The 14992-nt window shown below is 46.9% G+C and overlaps 1 long non-coding RNA gene across 1 annotated transcript; it reads left to right on the plus strand.

The window, feature by feature from the left end:
- The first annotated feature begins 2050 nt into the window (after window positions 1-2050).
- LOC136793947 (uncharacterized) lies at window positions 2051-5794 on the plus strand. Its single transcript, XR_010840046.1, has 3 exons — window positions 2051-2998; window positions 3415-3624; window positions 3953-5794. It is a non-coding gene; the product is annotated as an uncharacterized lncRNA (long non-coding RNA).
- The last annotated feature ends 9198 nt before the right edge of the window (window positions 5795-14992 follow it).

Here is a 14992-nt window from a genome sequence, read left to right on the forward strand (position 1 = left end):
AATGAACCTAAACTTGGCGTTCAAAAAAATCATGTATTAACGTGGGATCTTTGGGGTTGATTAAAATAAATCTATAAAATACAATTCTCAATAAGAACTCTTGTTTTCTCTAGTCCTTGTCGCAAACTGTAAAGGGAGCAAAGGTGGTATCTGTTGGGAGAATTCCAACTGGAAGAGCAGGAGAGGTTATGAAAAGCAGCTTCTCACCTTGTGGAAGGACCCACCACCGTTGTAACAGACTCTGAGATCTCCAGGGAGGACAGCTCATGAACTAGCAGAATAACCACTAAACCCACGTTCACCGTGAGGCAAGTCACTTCTTGAGCGCTTCCAAGGAAAAGGAACTTACCTCTGTGACAAGTCTCATCTCTCACCACTTCTCCTAGCAGAGTTTAAAATTTTTAAATGGCCTTTTGGAACTTTCTTGGCTGCGGTTTATGCAGGAATGTCCCAAGAACCTAACTAATGGCCCTGGCCAGTTGAGTCACTGGCTGTGATCAGGAGGCATCGTCCTGCCTGCAAACGACAAGGAAGGCGTGAAGCGATTGGAGTCACACACCTTCCTGACACCCTCTGTCTGGAGTGGAACCTGACTCCGCTGAGACTTGCCCAGCAAACATCATGTGAGCTCGGATACCTGGCTGCCTGTGATTCAGTGGCGCAGCTGGCAGCCGTAACTGTCTGAATTTTCACTGAAGGGGTGTCAGCGTCCGATGCATGTGGGCTCGCTTCTCTGTAATCACTGTATGGAAGTACTTGGGGGAGAGTTTTATGTTCCCCAGGACCCCAGACAACTCCCCAGCTGGGGATGCTCCCCAAAGAGCAGCCGTATGGAGATGTCACTAATTTAACAGAAGTGACCCAGTCTAGCACCAAGGTCCCCCTCTGTTTCCTGACTGAGCTGAAATCACAAATCAAACAATTAAAAGTGAGCTTCAGGGGCTTCCCTTCCCTGGTGGCGCAGTGGTTGAGAGTCTGCCTGCCGATGCAGGGGACACGGGTTCGTGCCCCGGTCCGGGAGGATCCCCCGTGCCGCGGAGCGGCTGGGCCCGTGAGCCGTGGCCGCTGAGCCTGCGCGTCCGGAGCCTGCGCTCCGCAACGGGAGAGGCCACAACGGGCAGAGGCCCGCGTACCGCAAAAAAAAAGTGAGCTTCAAAGCTTCTGAAGAGCCTGGGAATCTCTGCATTAGAGTCCTTCCAGGTCTGTTTGCCTGGATCACCTCAAAGTTTTGCTCTTTAGACAGACATATAGATGGATGCTTGTGCAGATCTGTCCTGCAGTCCCAGGGTCATGCCCTGAGGCTACTGTCAACAACTCCTGGGGCATCTAGAGTGAGAGGGTCTGCAGCTCCCAGACACCCTCATTTCTCTGGGTAGCAAAAGCCCCTCAGACTCCTGGAAATTTGTTCTTAAATGCTGCCTTTGGGAGAGGAGGCAATTCTGCAAAAGTAGAAAATGAAGGAAAAGTGTGACCTTGAGTTTTCATACACAATATACAAGGTTTTCCACTTCTATAGCGGAAGGGGGGTCCCATGGAACAGCAGAGCAGAAATCCCCTAACAAAGAATAAAAATCGAATTATACAAGAAAGATGCACAAACGGAAAAGGCAGCAGCGTCTGTTCTAAGCGATGCCCACTGGCTCAGCCTGTTTCCTTACCCATGGACATCATTTTCCTGAAAGGGACCTAAAACTGACAGCCGCCCTCAGTCAGGGGGTCAGTCAGGGAAAGTCCTGTTCCTTCCACACAGAATGGGGATGCATCCTGCTTTGTTTTTGTATTTTTTTTTTTTTTTAATTATGAGGTTGAAGTCCCAGATTGAGAGAACAGGTGTTTTTAATTTTTCCTATGAGAGAAATTTCCCCTAAAAATGAGCACGGAATTCTCTAACATCTCGCATGAATAACAACACATATTTACTAGAAAGCGTATCCAGCAGGGGCCACACACAACTTACTCGAAGGCACTAAAGCTCTCCGGACAGTCCCAGAGGTGGGAGGAGTTGCCTATGCCGGGGGGAGGGCTCAGCGGGCAGCTGGCTCAGGCCTCTGGGTGGGACGAGCTAGGCTGGTCCCCATCTTCCCCGGCACTTCCTCCACCCGCGCTGAGCTGCTTCCCATAGCCAAGCACACTCAGGAACTACCGAGAAGAGCTGGCTTTTTAAACCCACGAACTTGAAGATGGGAAACCTTCGGGGTTGCTTCAGGGCTGCTCAGCAATGCCTTCACTGAACTTATCTGTTTTCATGATTCCAATTATTATCTAAGCAAAGGAATTCATGTAGAAGATCTGATAAGTAGGTGGAAGGAGATGAAGAGCAGAGAACACTGCTTTTTTCGGGCACAAGAACAGCAGCAGTGACATCAGAGGGGGGCTCCGTCCTCTCCCGCGCTGGCTCTTACTGTGGAGGTGCTCGGCGGGTTCGCAGTGCCGGATCACCCAAGACAGGAGTCGCATCAGCACCAGTCTTGTCCTGCCCATCGATTTCTCCAGGGAGTTAAACGTCTCCCCAGGGTCAGTCTTCTTCAGCTGCCCCAGCACTGCCAGCCTTTGCCGCCTCGCAGCCCTGTGGGCGTTGCCTGGGCTACTCTCTCGGTACCTGTACTCTCCTGGCTCCATAGAGGGACATTGAGAAGGATGCCCACAGCAAACCGACCCTACACGTGGAGGCCAATCTACGTGTCCGTGCTGGGGCGACAGTAGGAAGAGTGCTATACACTGAATGCTTGTGTCCCCCCCAACCCCAGTTCCTATGTTGAATCCTAACCTCCAATGTAATGGTGTTAAGAGGTGGGGCCTTTGGGAGGTGAGAGGTCATGAGAGTCGAGCCCCCATGATGGGATCAGTGTCCTTATAAAGAGACTCCAGAGAGCCCCCTCGACCCTTCCTCCAGGTGAGGACAGTGGGAAAATGCCATCTCTGAACCAGGAAGAGGGTTCTCGTCAGACGTCGACTCAGCTGGCACCTTGATCTTGGATTCCCAGCCTCCAGAACTGTGGTAAGTCAACGTCTGTTGTTTAAGGCCCCCAGTCTATGGTATTCTGTTATGGCAGTCCAAACAGACTAAGGCAAAGGCAAAATTCCCTGTGTGTTTTAAGGCAGGACTCATAGGTAAGATTTTGTTTAAGGGTAGGTGGAGGTACTTGAGTGGTCCCAGGGAAGAGCCCTGTGTGTTCTGTCAAAACCCAGGTCCCAGCCCCCTCCTCCATACACGGCCTGCTTCTGAGCTCTGGAAACCACAGAAATGTAGGTCCTTCACAGGCAGGCTGATCTCAGGTCAGTTTCTTTACTTCTCTGCAATGTGTTCTCCTTATGTGCCTAATGACAACTACGTCAGGGGGACTTGTATGTGTTTACTGAGGGAAATAAGTGTGGATTTTCTCTCCATCCCTATACTTATCTCTTGCACCACAGATAGATGAATATTTCTAAAGCACCTATTTTGTCACGTCGCTCTCCTTCTCGAAAACATCAAGGACCACCCCCTATCCCTTTGCCACCATCGTTTCCACCAGGACAGAGCTAAGATGTCATTGACTGCAGAGACCTCAAGGGGTCATCAGAAATCATCCTGTAGATGAAGGAAGTAGCTCAGAATCTCCAACGAGGGGCCCGCAGACCTCTGTAAGTCAGTTCTCATGTTATTTTACCCAAGCTTGCCGGCCCCACTCTGCCCCGGTGAACTTTCTTCTGTAGCTAAAACTATTTCTCGTGGCCTTAGATATATCTGGACAACCCCTCAAGTACAAGCCACAGGAAAACTGTTTCCCTGCTCCTCTACCCACCGAAATATCTTCAAGGGGCAAACGCCACCGACCTCTCCCACGATACCCTCATTCACACATTAAATGGGTTCCTTTTCTCGGCTTGTTCGTTCATACTGACATTTACTAATATGATGCCGTGCATGTGATGTGGCTTTGCTTAATGATTCCATGTTTGTGTCTTGCAGCTCATTCACTCGATCCCAGGAAACAAGACCAGCTCATAATTTCCACTCTGTTCACCTTGCACCTGGCAGAGGTGTGCGGCCATGGCAGGAGCTGAAGAGCGAGCCAGTAGGAATAGCTAGCGCTTCCTGAGTGTTCACTATGGACCCTACATCATTCCAAGTCTTTCGTATATATTAGAACAACACTGGGAGATGGGTGCAATTATGACTCCATTTCACAGTTGAAAAAAGAGAAGTATCTACCATTAAATAAGTTATCCAGGCCCACACATGAGTGACAGTGCTGAGATACCAGCTCAGGTCATCGGACTTCAAAGTGCATGCTTCTAGAAGGAGGGAGGGGGTACAGAAGATAGCTTTTAGGTCTCAAGCTTGTGCCCTAAGGGCTTCTCCAATGACCTTACAACCACAGGGCAAAGGAGTATTTCTAAGAGTGGTCTAAGTTATACAACCTCTGTCCTAGGAAAGACTCTAGGGGTCTCTTTCTTGTGAGATTTTCAGGCGCCACGTGAAAGAATCATTAGCAGACTCCTGAGAAGAAAAGGAGGAAGGACCAAGGACAGTGAAGGACAAAAGAGAAAGCAGTAAAAGGGAGTGAGGTTTGTGTTTTGAGGAAAACAATCAGTGATGAAGACCTTTATCATTGTGATGCCCCCCGAGCTGATTCCTCCTGATGGAGCTTTAGTGACTTGGAGGGAAGAGGAGTGGAGATTGTCTGTGCCAGCCAGTTGTCCTTCCTGCCCCCTGCCCCTGCGCCTGTGGAGTTCTGTGAGTCTCATTCTCGCCCATCCAAGGAAGAGTTGGGTTGCTCCCGGGTCTCTGGGTGCTGGGGCACCACGCACCACCCCTCTTTCCTTTCCCCAGGATCAGACCCAGGATGCACTGTGTGGCCTTGAGATGGATTCGGAATGCAAACCTCAGGCTCTCTTAAAACAATAAAAGGGGCTTTTTGTTTTCTTTTTCAAATATGTTCTATGTAATTCTCAGAATGCCCCTGAGTGATGTGTTCTTGAAACTTGGGATGTGTTGAAGGCCAGGGGACGTGGTTAATCATGACAAGGACTGTAAGACTGTGACCAGCACAGTCGGAGGACACCTCCCAGGTCCCCATCTCTCTGTCTCTGAGCTCACAGCACTCTTTTTGCTAAACAGTTTTATGCTTAGCCAAAGAATTTGAGCTCAATTTTTAGCATTAAGGGAATACTGAAGACTGGTAGTGATTGGTCCCTTCTTTTTCAAAGTGCACAAAAAATATGCTCATTTCTTTTTTCCTTCGTTTCTTTTCTTTCTTTTTCTTTTTGGTACATGTTTAGAAGTCAGAATCTGCATAATATTTAGGATGAAGAGAAGTTGAATTTTTAATCTCTGAGCAAAAGGCCTTGGGTAACTTTCAAGTTCCCCTGAATCTTCTGATTTTCACCCTGGTTCAAAACCATAGTTCCACATGCAGTTGAAATGGCATCTTCGCCCATTTGTGACTTCTGCATTTGGTATCAAGTCCTTGGTTATGTGCGAGGCTGTGGGAATGAGCCCGGGCACTTTTCCCAGGAGTCCCAGCGTCAGAGCGCTCACGTCTACGTTCGGAAGAGCGCCTTGAAGTGAACGGGATCCTCCATCCATCCAGGCAGCAAACACGGGCACGGCCCTGGTCATCTGAGTGCCCATCGGACAATGTAGAAGTGCAGAGAAGATGTTCTCAGAGATACGCCTGATACAGGAAATGAAAGACGGAACCAATGGTTTCAACCAAGTGAGAGCAGAACTGAAAGTCTGCAAATAAAAATTACAGATCCTTAATCACAACTTTCTCTCCACACAGGCTGTATAAAAACATGCAATTCTATAAGAGACTTGTCTTTCTTTCCAAGACCTCTTGAGTCATCTTGACTTCTGTCTCTTGATTTAGATTTGGCTCTGAAAGTAGTGAAATAGTAAAAGCACCTGATTTCCCTGATCTGCATATACGGCATGCACTAGGGAGATATTTCTCCACCAGACATCCCCCTCTGAGGACACTTCCTCCTACCTGGCCTAACTGTTCTTGGCTGGATCTGCTTTCCTTGAGAAAGCAGAGAAGCATCTCGAACCCTAACTTGTTGTTTCATTTCTCAGCCAAACATTTGAGGCTTTAAGAAAAAGCATATGGAGATAAAGCCATCACTGACTGTGGAAAGGAGTGTTAGGCAAAAAATAAGTTGGACAAATTTATTAAAAATTGAAGAATAGGGCTTCCCTGGTGGCGCAGTGGTTGAGAGTCCGCCTGCCGATGCAGGGGACACGGGTTCGTGCCCCGGTCCGGGAGGATCCCACGTGCTGCGGAGCGGCTGGGCCCGTGGGCCGTGGCCGCTGGGCCTGCGCGTCCGGAGCCTGCGCTCCGCAACGGGAGAGGCCACAACAGTGAGAGGCCTGTATACCAGAAAAAAAAAAAAAAAAAAAAAAAAAAAAAAAAAATTGAAGAATAAATGAGCTGCAAAAAAGACTGTAAGCCAAGGTAATCTGTGCGAGATCCCAGCCCCAGCAGTGCAAGACTTTCATCCTTTGGGTTCTTGCTTTTGACTTGCTGAATCTGCAGAGTTAGCGAACTGGACATACATGCAAACAACCGTTTGCAGTTCTTTGAGCATCTACCTTTTGAACCATACCCATTCTGTAAAGCGTTAGAAGATCACATGTGTATGTTTTTCAGCACTTCGGGAAAAGGGAAACTGACCGTTAGCAGCCTTCAGAATTCTCTTGAGTGCAAATAATGAAGCTCGGATTCCTGACGACACTGTCCTCCAGCATAGTTCTTGGGAAATCTTTGGAGAGTTTATACCTACAACTCACGCAGGACCCCTTCCCGCCCATCAGTTCATTAGAAGCCACAGTTGAGTTAAAATTTATTTGTTTTCTCTGCATAAGAACACCCCAAATAGACTTCAAGTGAGAAGCAACTTGCAAACCCAGCCTCTTATGTTATGAACACACCACGTCAATATATTTTAATAAGCATTCATTACTTATTGGACCTGAGAGCCCTTATGCAACACCTAAGATTTTATTTTTTTCAGTCTGTAGATTTTATTGTTTTAATGGGAGGTACCTGAGGGCAAGTGCATCCCTTCAAGCTTGTCCTAAGTGTCATTCTCACCGTAGCAGAAGCACATGTGGTGGTCAGATGGATGTAAGCCTGAGAATTCTTAGGCAGGACACAAACTATTTAGAAAATAAGGATAAAATAGTTTCTTCCTTGGATAAAATATGGGGATAAAATAACATTTGTAAATACTATGTAAACTAATATAAAATTACCCCAAAACCAAATTATCCTGGAAATAAATTATTCCCAGCAAGAATCATTGGTAAGGTTAGTACATCCCTCTGGCTCTTCTGAGTCTACAGTGCGCTGCCCTGCCCCATTCGAAAGCACTGAGTTGAACCCATGACCTCTCGGCCCATGACCGTCGCTGGGGTTCTGCTTAGTTATTTCCAGCAAGCTTACCCCGTCTACTCACCAACCTCCTAAACAGTCTTTTCCTGGACCATTCCTTTCTTTGCCCCTAGAAAAATTAAATTCCCTACATTTGAAAGGAAAAGGAATTAATATTTGCTGAATGCCTATTTCATATGATTCCCACAGAGTTTTGCGAGAAAGGTGTTGCCCTTTTTTCACAGATGTTGCAACGAAGGCTCAGAGAAGTTGAGTGACTCATGCACGGCCGCACAGCTCAGACGTGGACGGACTTGAACTCAGTTCTCAACCCCCCTCATTCTTCTGCCCCACGCCACCTCCCAGGGCATAAGTCACCGCCCAACAAACCAGTTTTATGAGGACACGTCTCGCATTTCTTCAGGGAGTCTCACCTAGGTCCTTCCTTTCGCTAAAAGGTTAAGGGTGCGGTGCCTTTTGGACACAGGCCCAGGAGATTAAGTTCTGATGAAATGTGTCATCAGTCTACCTTCCCAGGGCCTGTCAGATTTTTCCCAGAACAAGTATGAATGGGCAGGGAAAGTGCAGAGTCTTGCTCGACTGCCCCACCCCTGGTGCTCCTCTCCTGACTCACGGGCCATCTGGGGGTGCCAGCCCAGGAGACCTGAGTCACTGCAGCCTTTCCCCATGACCCTTCCCAGAGAGCCGCTCCCCATGAACCTGACTAACACCCCAAATATTCTGCAGTGTCAAGGTGTCATGAGCTATTTAGCCAAATAAAGATCTGGATGATGGTCTGTGGTCAGGGACACTGGCATGCTGGAGCCTTAGGGATGGCCATTCTAAAACAGGGACAGTAATTCCTGCTCTTACAGGTTTGGGGGAGAGTAAAATGAGACAATGTTCAATATGCATATGGATTTGGGGGGGGGGGGACACAAAAGTCGATCCATAAGAGAAGTACCATCTAAAGAGCAAGCACAGAGTTCAAGCAAGCCCAGACTGCACGGGTGAAGGTTGGTTCTGTTGCGACCTATTCTCCAACCCCCATACACAGCCTGCCCATGGTTTCCAAGGTCATGGAAGCTGTCATGACCATGATTCAGCAGGAAGCATACAAAATGGGGAGCCAGAAGGCCTGGGTTCTAACAGCCTTGCCATTATGGTCTTACTACCTGAGATTTAACAGCACTTGTAATTTGGGCTCAGGGCTCAAGCCATGGGGAATAACAGGCAGAGAAAAGAAAGCTGCAGCACTGAAATTGGTCCAGGCCGAGGCTATGTTCTGTGGGAGTTAGATACGACATGTGAAGAGCCTCAGCTCTGTATCTATAAGATATTATAGGATTGAACTGTAATCTGAGGCACATCTGCTGCATGTTGAGCTCTTGCCAACAGTAAACTCCTCCCCTCCAGGCTCTGCATCCTGTGCTCTGGGGACCCAAGAGGGAAACGTCCCCCATTTCAGAAGGCAGATGCCCTGGAGTTTAAGGTCTCATGGTTAGAAACTTCCAGAGCTGGCCTTTGACTCCAGGTCTGCTGGATTCTAAAGTATGTCCATCTTCTAACCTAAGGCCTGTACAGAGACTTGTCCTTAAGGGTGTTGGACTTGGTCTCTCACTCACTTTATTGCAGTTGTAGAAATGGGACGGTGAGATGGGCTTCGTCCGTGGACAATTGCATTGGGTGGGGACTCAGAAAGGATGTTGAGGACTCAAAAGGGAAATTTCGCCAAGGTAGTGACCCACCTGTTCATTTTGTAGGTGCAAGCCTTGTTTGTGCTCTGTGCCTGTGGAAATTATTACTGTTTGTTTTGTGGCTGTTGCTGTTGTTACTTGCTGTGCGTAATGAGTAAAGTAGTCTGGCTGCTGCTCTGTTGCCCTCCTGTCCTGAGGTCATTTTGCACCCAACATTTTCTCTAACCTTGAACCACAGCAAACACCAGCCTTCAGGATGACAATATCAAGTGTAGACAATGCATGCTATACTCCCGGGGGTTATGTAAATGAGGGCTATCTAACCATTTCATAACAAGGCGGCCACCGGTCAGTTCAACCGATGCTTAGCAACACCGCTGTCTCAGGTAAGCTTCCGTCTGCCAGCAATGCCTGTCCTCTTTATAGAAAAGAACTCTCAGGAGTGGGCCCATAATAAAAACAGTGACTGATCATTAAACAAAGATGACTATTATCTTCATGACATGCACATCCAGGAGAGGAAACTACGGCAGCTTCTCCTTGTGTGGCAGGAAGCAGATGGCTGCAATCCTCATTTCTGTCTGTCATTTTTTAGGGTCACTTGCTAGAGCAGGGTTGGCAAAGTGCAGGCATATTCGACAAACAATCTTAACTGCTCGTGTCATACTGAGAAAAACAGAGGTATCTGCATGTGCTGTTTTGGACTCAATGTGTTTCTATATCTGTGAATTTCAGGAGAGTATTTTACAGTTGTTTTTTCCTGTGTTACAAAGAAGAAATTACAGCAATCATCCGAATCTGGGTGAACGACGATGTGCATCACCCACCTTGGCACCAGACCCCAGGCTAAGCTCCTTCCGTGTGTTATTTCTAATCATGACACCTCAGCACGTTGGCCATTTATTATCATCCCCGATGTTACAGATGAGAAAACCAAAGCAGGAGGAGGTAAAAAAATAGCAGCATCGTAGTATTTGAGCCCAACCCTCCAGTTGGGGTGTTTTCCTGTGAGTTCACTCCTGATGTCTGCATATCAGCCTCAGGGATGTGGGGAGACAGGCATCTCTGTCTCAGAGAAGTGGAGCATCTTGGACAAAACAACAGAGCCAGAGGAGGACCCCAGGAGGGGACCAGCCTTCAGGCTCTGGAGCATTTTATTTGTTGCTGAGATGTCCTGAAAGGATATTTCCCTGGGATGTGTTACAAAAATCAATCGAATGGAAAAAAGTTGCTAAAAGGAATGATGTCATATGAGAGAAGTTTCTATCCAAGGGATTTGAGACAAAAACAACCTGCCTCTAAGAGAAAAGTGGATGAGATCTCATTTCCTACGGGTCTCCTGGTACCAGGAACTGTATCAGGAATGTTCGTATGGGTCTTCTATTTAATACTTTCAGCCACCCTATGAGGGGATCCCCTTGCTTAGGTAAGAGCAGACTCAGAGCTTCTGAAACCTGCCCTGGTTACACAGATGCATACGGGAGGGATTCAAACTAAATTTTTTCATCTCAAACGCTCACCGAATCATGTTACTTTTAACTGGAAAAAGACCACATGCACTTGTAATGCCTGATTACAACGAACACATGATGAGCAGTGACAACTTAATCACCCATTTGACCTTGAAGGAAAAGATGGCCACTCCGACTGAAAACAGCAAAACCGACATCCAATGTCAGGATGTGGCAACAGGTTGTGAGAAAGGAGGTTTCAGGTTTGCAGACATTTTAACTAGTCACTTGGGAATACCCATTCATTCCTCCTGTGCCAAAGACTCATATCCACAATTAAAAGGCTTTGAAAAAAAAAAAAAAAAAAAGCCTTTTGTATTTAGTTTAGAAGTAATAACACTTGATTATTTAAATTGTATTGACAAGTCCAGAAACTGGCTTTAATACAGTTTTGCTTTCATTTCACTGAGTAGCTCCATTCAGAGGCACGCCGCTCTTTCTGGAGCATTCAATGTATTTATATTAAATTAAAGAAAAAAGGTTGAAAGAACGAGCACTTGTGTAGGTGCTGCCCCAAAGGAGACAGAGCTTGCTGGTGTTGCGTCCTGCAGAGCCGATCTGACAGGTGTACAGATTTCCCCGATTGTTTTCCTCTGATCTTCGACCACTTCCTCTTCTCCAATAACTTTTCCAGCCAAGGTGAAAGGGGGAGAAGAGACGGACAGAACACAATGAATGCTCAGCCTTTCTTGCCACCAAGGGATAGATTTATTAGTCTAATACTGTGGATCAAGCGGGTGGTTGGATTTTATTCAGAGATTATCCTCAGAATTAAGGTCTCTGTGCTATTGGAAACAGGAGGAATTAGTGGCAGGGTCATCCTTTCATTCATTCATTGAAGAAGCATTTCTAGAACACCTGCACAAGGGGCTGGGCACTCAGACGTGTAAAATTGCGGACACACAGTCTTGGCCCAAAGGGACTCCTACTCAGGGGAAGAGAGAGGGGAAGAGAGAGGGACAGAGAGAGAGAGAGAGAGAGAGGTATAAAGAAGCCCAGAGCAGTGGCAGGTGACAGATCCAGAGAGCAGAGAAGACCGTGACGTGGAGGGCACTTTCGTCCATTTCTGAAACGCTTTACACCTTGGGGAGGATGTACCAGACATTCCTTCTCTATGGTTCAGCCAAAGAAGAAATGTTAACAAATGCGTTTGTGTCCTGTTCAGGTGCACCCTGGCTGTTTGGTGGTGGCTCCAGCACTGGTGCAGAAGTCAGGGCGGTGTGAGGCATGATTCCAGACAGCGAGGCTCAGCTGTGTGGCCAGATGGGGGCCCTGGGGACTTGTTAGTGTCTCTAATGGATCCTAAGTCAGGGGGCTGTGAGGGTGATGGCAAAGGGCTATGGGTACACAGAACATATACACAGTTCATTGTCATCGTCAAAACTAGCAAGTGCTTGATACACACCCAACCAGCTTTGCTTTGAAAGGCACAGCTCTCTAGCTGAGCATTACAAAAGAGAGACACAAAGGCACCTCCCACTGAGTATCCAAGGAGGCAAACAGGAAGCAAAGGACAGGAGCTAAGGGAAGGGGACCCTCTGCGGCTGGTGTGGCCTGGGAGGTTGGTGGTGGGGTCAGTATATAAGCTACAGTTTGAAGTGAAGGGACTTGGTCTTCTGCTCTGGAAGGTGGAGCTCGTAGCAGGGTGCCCGGCACCTCGTTGACACTTCCCAGCTGTTGAGTGAGTCAGTGAATGAATGAATGAATGAATGAAGTATGGGCTTTGCCTCCGATGCTCCATTACTGGCTCCCATGGAGCTGAGGCATGGGTGGGCTGAGAAGGTGATGGCCTGACCACGTGATGGATGCAGACGTGGAGCATCACAGGAGCACCTGTGACCTCCTTAGCATTTAACTGGAGACGTTAACAGGTAGCTAAACAAAACCTATTATGAGAGTGGAAAGAGATGGGTTGGCTTTATTTCTGGCTCAGCCGACTCCCTGCAAAATGAAATGCTAATGCCCTGCTCATCACAGTGCGTCTGAGAAGCAAATAAGGGTTGCCCCCCTGTGCTGGCAGTCGGCTTTGTCACCTAGAGTGGCGGCTTGCATCTGATCGACTCAGTGCTTATTTGTCAAAGAAAATGTCCAGTGAGACTATTTTACATACAGATAACAACAGTGACACCAAAACAACACAAAACCTCTGCAAATATATGGTATTTTATTTCCACGAAGGACAGTGGACGCTTGGAATACATGTTGATGGGAATTATGCACGTAAGAAAGAAAATGGGTGGTGAAAATAAAAAAATCAAGCAAACAAACACCAGTTAACTAAAAACAAGACAAAATTAAGAAGATAAACCAACAAGTATATCTGAAGGTAAGCATAGGAATTTTAACTGGATAGAACATATGCCAAATTCAAGTGGCATCCAGCATCTAGGCTGATGCTTGCTCATGGATGAGGTATTCTAGGCACAGGATCCATTTAATCAGAAAGAACGTAACAAGTTAAATAATGCACTCATTCCAGAGGGCCATGAGGAGACAGTGGTTCAATGGCCAGCTGGGCACAATCCTCCTGATTCAGAAGAACTGGACCCATCTCAGGATTTACAGCCATTCCTGAAAATAGCAGTAACAATTGGGACCTCTGGGTTCTTTGTCATTTGTCAAAAACACTGTGAATTCAACTCATTGAACCTGTTGGTCAATTCAATTCTGCCACTGGTCAGAGTGTTCACAGCTTTTGACAGGAAAGTGTTTCCCTCAAAGATTTGCAGAACTTCCTTCCTGCAAGATTGCAGCAGAACAGCAAGAATTTCAAGAGGAAACTGCTTTCTTGATCATAAAAATGCAGCATAAAGCCTAAGCTTGTCCTTCACTGAATTTACTGGAAAATTATGTTGTGGAAATTAAACATGACTGCCTTTTCCTAATGCTATGTTTTTTGTTTGTTTGTTTGTTTGCGGTACTTGGGCCTCTCACTGTTGTGGCCTCTCCCGTTGTGGAGCACAGGCTCCGGTCGCACAGGCTCTGAACGCGCAGGCTCAGCGGCCATGGCTCACGGGCCCAGCCGCTCCGCGGCATGTGGGATCTTCCCGGACCAGGGCACGAACCCATGTCCCCTGCATCTGCAGGCGGACTCTCAACCACTGCGCCACCAGGGGAAGCCCATAATGCTATGTTTTAAATTCTATTTTTAAACAAATTCAATGGGAAGACAAAAATTATTTTTCTGATTGAGAAATAAATATCCACCACAGGATGATGATAATGACCTGCTATTGATCCCTTTATACCTTACCTCTAATCTTTCAACAGTCTTAAAAGATTCTCATTCACATTTTGGAGATGAGGAAAACAAAGCTGAAAGTGTTTTAAGTAACCATCTCAAAGTCAGGAGTTAGCTATTCTTCTGCTTGTGAGTTACATGTAAGAAGGTTCATTGTTGCTTCCTCAGAACATGATAGGGTAAATGCCCAGTCTTTGCAAATATAATTTGTAGAATTCCCTTAAAATATATATATACGTTACTATGTATCAATATAAAATAGATGAGAACCTACTGTATAGCACAGAGAAGTCTACTCAGTGATCTGTGATATTCTAAATGGGAAGGAAATCTAAAAAAGAGTGGATACATGTATACATATAACTGATTCACTTTGCTGTACAGCAGGAACTAACACAACATTGTAAATCAACTATTAAAAAAATTAAAATAAAAAACAGAAAAAAAGGGCTTCCCTGGTGGCGCAGTGGTTGAGAATCCGCCTGCCGATGCAGGGGACACGGGTTCGTGCCCCGGTCCGGGAAGATCCCACATGCCCTGGAGCGGCTGGGCCTGTGAGCCATGGCCGCTGAGCCTGCGCGTCCGGAGCCTGTGCTCCGCAACGACGGGAGAGGCCACGACAGTAAGAGGCCCGCGTACCACAAAAAAAAAAAAAAAAAAAAAAAAAAAAAAAAAAACCAGAAAAAAAATGAAACTCCTAGTTTGGGCTACTGTTAAAAATTTCCAAGGAAAGTCACAATGTAAAGAAAGGGCTCCAGCCCTTGGATGACTTTTCCATGTTCTTGTCCAGTTTCCTGATTTCCAGGTGCCACTCCAGCTGGTCACTTGAATACAGGCATCCTTAAAAGGCAACGTTCCTTGTTACCTAAGTGCAGGAAGCATAGTGGGTGGGTCACGATTGATTAAGGATGAACAAGAAGCTGCTGGTGAGTCTTCCTCTCTCAAACCCCATAGACATTTCTGGCCAAAATGGGACTGAACCTGTTCTCCTGGTTCCCTCCTCCTGATACATGCGAAGTGTGAATGCTGCATCACTGACTGGAGAAACCCAGGAGGTAGGTGGCGTGTCCCCTGGGGCATCCTCATGTGCTGCAGTTCACTCAGCAAAGGCTCCCGTTCTTGGTCTTACTGGGCCTCATTCAGGTCGCAGGGCTACTGCTGGGGGCAACCTCACCAGTGCTG

This window comes from Kogia breviceps, chromosome 3, assembly GCF_026419965.1.
Source record: "Kogia breviceps isolate mKogBre1 chromosome 3, mKogBre1 haplotype 1, whole genome shotgun sequence".
Classification (NCBI taxonomy): Eukaryota; Metazoa; Chordata; class Mammalia; order Artiodactyla; family Physeteridae; genus Kogia; species Kogia breviceps.